Consider the following 6766-nt stretch of genomic DNA (forward strand, 5'->3'; position numbering starts at 1 on the left):
GCGGGGCAGCTGCGGGCTGCCAGGCTCCTGAGTCAGGCTGCACTGCCATGCCGGGATTAACCACCGACACAAATAATGTGATAATAACTGCAGGTTCTAGGCCCGGCTCAGGGTTCTTCTGTTGACTCGCATCTTCACTGCAGACCGCTCTCCTTCCTCCACAAAGCCCTGGAGTGAAACTGAGAGGGGAGGCTTCATTGATTGTACCTTAGTAAAAATGAGCAAACTGAAACTGGTAAGGTCAATTAAGGTCACAGGGCTGGTGCGTGCAGGGAGCTCTGCCCTAGCAAACACGCCCTGTCCTCGAGCCCCAGCCCCAGAGAGGGACCCCAGGGCTTGAGGAGCCTGTAGGAGGATGAGGATTATGAAAATGAGAATACATATGAGTAGTAATGATAATATCAGTTAATGTTAACCGAGAAATTACTAGAGGCAAACCGTTCACAAGTTATTAAGGCCTAATAACACTGCTGACTCTTAGGGAGATCACTAGATTTGGTTTCCAGGTCTGTAAGGACAGGAGAACCCACCTCTGCTCTTACCAGGTCCCCTGGCCCCCCAGGGGGATGAAGGTCCCCCGAGACGGAGTAGGGAGGGGACCGTCATCACAGATGTTGTCGGTGGAGTTCACCCACCCCACATGCCCCAGGAGGCTGATACCCTTTACCACGTCTTATACAGGAAGAAGCTCCATTTTACAGAGGACAGAGAAAGGTATCCCCTCAAATCAGTGGCTGAGGAGGGGGCTGCATCAGATCTGTCTGATGCTGAGCCCCTGAGCAAGCTGAGGGAGGCAAGTGGCCAGGCCTTCCTTGCCTGTGTCCCCTCTGTGTCTTTTGCCAACACTCAGAGTTCTGGGTCATGAGGGACAATGGACTGAATGTGACTGAGTCCCCCACCCCACTTCTGGGTGCTCCTTGGCTGTTCCTCTGCTGGCCTGGCTCCCAGATGCCCAGCCAGACCCTAAGCCAAGTGCATCTCACAGCACTTGGGTCCTGCCGGCCCAGCCCACGGAGGCCTGCCCACCCAGGGTTGGGTCCAAAGCTGGCAAGGGCTGAAGGCTGGATTGGAGTGAGATAGCCCCAGGGGTATGCCATGTCAGAGACCTGACGTGTGCCTCTGCCCTCAGTCTGATAAGAAAAGACATACCTTTGAAACCCTTTGGAAGCTCTGTGCCTTCCAACTCTGGCCTTTAGAGCAGTGTTTTCCTGTTCCAAGCCTCAATTTCTCCCTCTGCCCAATGGGACTAATCCTTGCCATTCTGCACCCACCCTGGTCTCTAATGGTGGCACAGTTCTCTCCATGGCTCTGGGGATCCAGCAGTGATAGAATAAAATGCCCGTCCACCTGCCCCATTGTGGGGCTCTAGGGACCCCTGGGGCAGCTTCTTGTCATCCCAGGATTCCAGGTGAATAAGACCCAGTTTGGCATCACCACAGCCTTCTCCTCCTGCCCCGCTCCCCGACCCCCCTGGCCTACAAGGTCTGGGCGCCTTAGCTAAGGCACAGGGCAGAGCCAAGGTCTAGCTCCTCCTGCTGCTCAGACCTGGGCACCCAACTAGACCCTTGGACATGAAGACCTCCACAGTGCTCGTGCCCTTCCACTAGGAACTCTGTGCCTGGGAGATGATGTTGAGGGAAGTTCCATGGGCAAGCATGTCCGCAATGGCAGCAGGCACGGGCTGGTGGGGCCCTACGTGGTCATTTCACCCAATCGGTGTGAAGACCAAGCCTCCTGAGAAATGGGGATACTCTAAAGTATCCCCATTTCTGACTTGCGGACAGAAATTGGAAGGGCCTGTGGGGAACTGTAGCTCCTAAGGGTCCCAATCACCAGACATGACAGTCCCCTAGCTGGCTGAGTCATAAGAATTGCCTGAAACAGTTATTCTACCCACGAATCCCTGGTCACCACATCTAACCTTCTGAATCAGAATCCCTAGGGTGGGGCCTGGGGCTCTGCATTTCTAAGAAGACACTCAGGCAATTCTGTTTTGGGGCTGAGAACTCTCCAGAGAAAAACATCAGGGAGACCTGGACAGACCTGAGTTCAATGCCTCGCTGGTTACGCCATGGGGCTAAGTGAAGCACTGAAAGTCCAGCTGTGGTGGGGAGATGTCTGTGACATGTAAACAGAGTAAAGCAAGGTATAGAACAGCAGGTAGAGTGTGATCCTATTTCTGTCAAAAATAAATTAAAGTGTGCACACGCATGTGTGTGTATGCGCATGCGTGTGTACCCATGCATGTGTGTGTTCGTAAGTGTGTCTGGGCAGAACAGAGGCTGCAAGGACAGACTTCAAGCCATGGGGGACTTTGGAGGGTTGGACTGAGGGAGACTTTGGGTTTCTACTTTATGAATTTCTCTTTGGCTGGAATTTAATGCTAGTGAACACTGTTGACTTTTATAATCCAAAAAAAAAGCAAAACAAAATTCCATCTTGAAAAAAGCACTGTTGAGATTGGGAGATGCATTTTTTTTTATTTTAATTTTTTAAATTAATTAATTAATGGCTGCTTTGGGTCTTCATTGCTGCGCGCGGGCTTTCTCTAGTTGTGGCGAGCGCGGGGTACTCTTCGTTGCCGTGCGCGGGCTTCTCATTGCGGTGGCTTCTTTTGACGTGGAGCACGGGCTCTAGGCGCACCCGCTTCAGTAGTTGTGGCTCGCGAGCTCTAGAGCGCAGGTTCGATAGTTGTGGCGCTCGGGCTTAGTTGCTCCGTGGCATGTGGGATCTTCCTGGACCAGGGCTCAAACCCATGTCCCCTGCATTGGTAGGTGGATTCTTAACCACTGTACCACCAGGGAAGCCCTGGAGATGCATTTTTATGAATGCGCTTTTTCTTGTAATTTCTCACGATTATGTAAAGCTGCCTCTGTGTTTCATAAGCCAGGCTGTTTCCTTGGATGTTTTTGAGTTGGGAGCAAACCTCCAGGCGGTGGGTGCTCACCAGTGGGAGGTCCCTCCTGCCCTTGCTCTGCTATCTACATGAAATTCAGGGCAGAGCTATCCTGATGTGCTTCTGCACATCCCCTGAGTGGACACCAATGAGGCGTGAACGGGTCCCGAGCAGCTGTGTTCCTGAATGACAGCACTGGGCATCACTTTGGCAGGTCTGGCCCACGTGCGGCTCCTGGGGCAGGCCTGGGCTAGTGCTGGGGGCCCTACAGTCAGCACGGGGCTTGCAGTGGAGGCAACATCCCAGTCTGGGTCTTCAGAACACTGTCTTTGACTCATATCCGGGGCTCAAAGCCTGTGGGGGCCTGGGATGGGTCCTTGTGTGAGGATGTGTCCAGCCTCGTGTCCACCAATGCATAGCAGAGGGCCGGTTGGACACTCTCTAACGGGCTTGTAGGTTGATGAAGAATTCAGTTTTAATAAATCCATCTCTCCTCTCAATGCCGGAAATTTCCTTCCAGAGGCATTTTTGGGGTAAAGTTTCTTTTGATAATGTTGCCCCCAGGGACGTGAGATGACACACAGTTCAACTCACAGAACCTCTGATTTTTCTGATTTAACTTTTGTTTTTGTTCTTGTTTTTTAAAAACACTGCCCCCCCTCCAAAGGTAAAAGTAAAGTACACTCATTGTAAAAACCTGGAAGGTATAGAAAATTTAGAAGTAAACTAAAATTGTATGTAATGCCACCCAAAGAGGACCACTGGTAAAGTCATTTGTTCGTTTGACAAATTTTTTTTTTTTGGCTGCACCACGCTGCATGCAGGATCTTAGCTCCCGCCAGAGATTGAACCTGTGACCCTTCCAGAGGAAGCTCGGAGTCCTAACCACTGGACCGCCAGGGAATTCCCTCATTTGACAAATACTGATTTATTACAATTGTTTGAAGAAAATAAAACAGGGTCAAGGGTCAGGGAGAGGGGCTGGAGAGTAGAAGTAGGGGTCCCTTCATTAGGTGTTTGCTACTGTAGTTTCTTTTGTTTTCTTATTGTCAGGATCACATAAAATTCTCCATTTGTCATTTACATTTTCCCATTAGCATTCCCAAATTCTTCAAAGACATCGTTTTTACTAGCTGTGTATTGTCCCATCATGGAGCTATGTCCTCATTATTAACCGTCCCTTAGTGATGAGTATTTGGAGTGCTTCCAGGTTTTCACCAAGATGTATTACCCTGCAGTTAACATGTGGTACCTAAATCCTTGTCCTCCTGGCAGCTTAGCTGGGAGTTTTTCCAGAGTTTTCAATGGGAAGATGCTAGGTCAGAGGGTGGCAACCCTTCTAAAGCCCTTGATACATATTTGGCAATGAGCTCTCCAGGAAGTCTGGTTGTGACTCAGTCACCTCTGCCTCTCAGCCATGTGCTTGGGGGAGAGGGCAGAGGGAGGGAATCCAAGACCTGCATAGCTTTGAGTGGATCCCTGCATGTTTCTGGGCCTCTGTTTCCTCACATCTGTAAAATGGGCTCATTCTCACAACAAACAGAGGTTTCTTCTTGTTTTCCCTTTCTCTGCCTGGGGAAAGCAAATTCAAGGTGGGGAGGCTACCCTCATTTTCACAGCTGTAAGCTCTTCCTGGCAGTGGTATGTAGGCAGCAGGAGGTATTAGACCCCCTTGGCCAGTGAGCAAAGGGAAAATCAATGAGAAGAGAGAATTCTGAGATGAGTTTTATAGATGGTTTTCTCCAGGACACCTGCAGACTCTGGGACCGTGGGCACTGGGCAAGAGCCCCATGACAGGGAGGCAGGGGTGGGGAAAGGGAACCTGGACACAGGGGATAACTCACCAGCTCCTCGACTTTGCTAGAAGTCAGCTCTAACCCCGGTGCATATGGCTCTCTCTCCTTCCTTTCTCATTTTATTGCTTTTTAAAAAAATCACAACTTGGGAATTCCCTGGTGGTCCAGTGGTTAGGACTCAGCGCTTTCACTGCCGGGGGACTGGGTTCATTCCCTGGTCAGGAAACTAAGATCCCGTAAGCTGCGTGGTACTGAAACTGTGCACCTCAGATTGGGACTTGAATCCACATGCCGGGACTCAAACCCAGCTTAAACCCAGATTGGGACTTGAATCTACGTGCTGGGACTTGAACCAGTCAGGGTTTGCTTCTTTACTCCCAAATCTTCTCTCTGGATTCACTTTTCTTCTTGCAGAAATGTATCTTTTAATAATTTTTTAAAATAAATTTATTTATTTTTATTTTTGGCTCCGTTGGGTCTTTGTTGCTGCACGCAGGCTTTCTCGAGTTGTAGTGAGCGGGGACTACTCTTTGTGGTGGTGCACGGGCTTCTCATAGCGATGGCTTCTCTTGTTGCAGAGCACGGGCTTTAGGAGCACGGGCTTCAGTAGTTGTGGCACGCAGGCTCGGTAGTTGTGGCGCACGGGCTCGGTAGTTGTGGCGCACGGGCTTAGTTGCTCCACGGCATGTGGGATTGTCCCAGACCAGGGCTTGAACCCATGTCTCCTGCCTTGGCAGGCAGATTCTTAACCACTGCACCACCAGGGAAGCCCATCCTCTTGTCTTTTTTATTTTAACTAGCCTTGTAGGTGCAAAGTGGTATCTCATGGTGGTTTTGTCACTTACTGCTTAAAAAAAAAAATTATACAAATGACAACACATGTTCTTTGTAGAAAATTTGAGAATATAGCAAAATACTCTGACAGTCTGTTTTATATGTCATTCTGAAACCGTGCACCCCAAATTGGGACTTGAACTCACGTGCCGGGACTCAAACCCAGCCAAAACCCAGACTGGGACTTGAACCCACATGGCCGGGACAAGAACCCGGACCAAACTCCCAGTCTTCCAACTGAGATTGCACACCTGGTTTCAGGACTTAATGAAGCTCAGGTTTTTGATGTCTCATTGCAGAAAGGATTCAGTGAGACAAAGTAATAGGTAAGAAGTGAGAAACGCTCCACAGACAGAGTGGGCCATCTCAGAAGGTGAGAAAGGCACCAAGGTATGGGATTGTCAGTTTTTATAAGGGTGGGTAATTTCATAGGCTAATGAGTGGGAGGAGTATTCCAGCTATTCCGGGAAGGGGCGGGGATTTCCATGAACTGGGCCACTGCCCACTTTTTCATCCTTATGGTTGGCCTTGGAACTGTCATGGCACCTGTAGGTTTGTCATTTAGCTTACTGATGTGTTACAATGAGCGTATACTGAGGCTCGAGGTCTAGTGGAAGTCGACTTGCCCACCATCTTGGACCCATTTGGTTCTAATCCGTTTATGTCATGTCCTCGGGCTATGTCATTCTTTCAAAGGTTGTGCCCTGCCCCCCTTCCCTCCTGTTTCAATTCAGCTAGGCTGTGTCCCCAATTATTCAATCAAACACTAACCTAGGTGCTGCTGTGAAGGTATCTTGTAGATGTGATTAAATCCCATAATCAGTTGATTTTAAGTAAAAGAGATTATTCTAGATAACTGGGTGGATCTGATTCAGTTGGTTGAAAGGCTGAAGAAGAAAAGTGACTTCTTCTGTGGCAGCTCCAGCCTCCTCTGCAGTTTGTGACTTACCTATCAGTCCCCTCGGCCCACCACCTTGGAGCAATCCAATTCTTTGCCACAAATCTTTAATATAGACCTACAGGTTCTGCTTCTCTGCTTGTATCCTGACTGATACACAAAGAAGAAAACTTCATCCCCCATAATCCACCATCCAGAGGTCACTAAGGACAACATTTTGGTTATTTCCTTCCAGCCTTTTTTTTCCCTTTTTATCCATGAACATGAATATTTTAAGTAAGGTCATGATCCCTCTGGTTTATATCACTGTGCATCTTAAATGCTTTCCCGCAGAGTCCACGT

The sequence above is a fragment of the Delphinus delphis genome, chromosome 10, assembly GCF_949987515.2.
Source record: "Delphinus delphis chromosome 10, mDelDel1.2, whole genome shotgun sequence".
NCBI classification, from domain to species: Eukaryota; Metazoa; Chordata; class Mammalia; order Artiodactyla; family Delphinidae; genus Delphinus; species Delphinus delphis.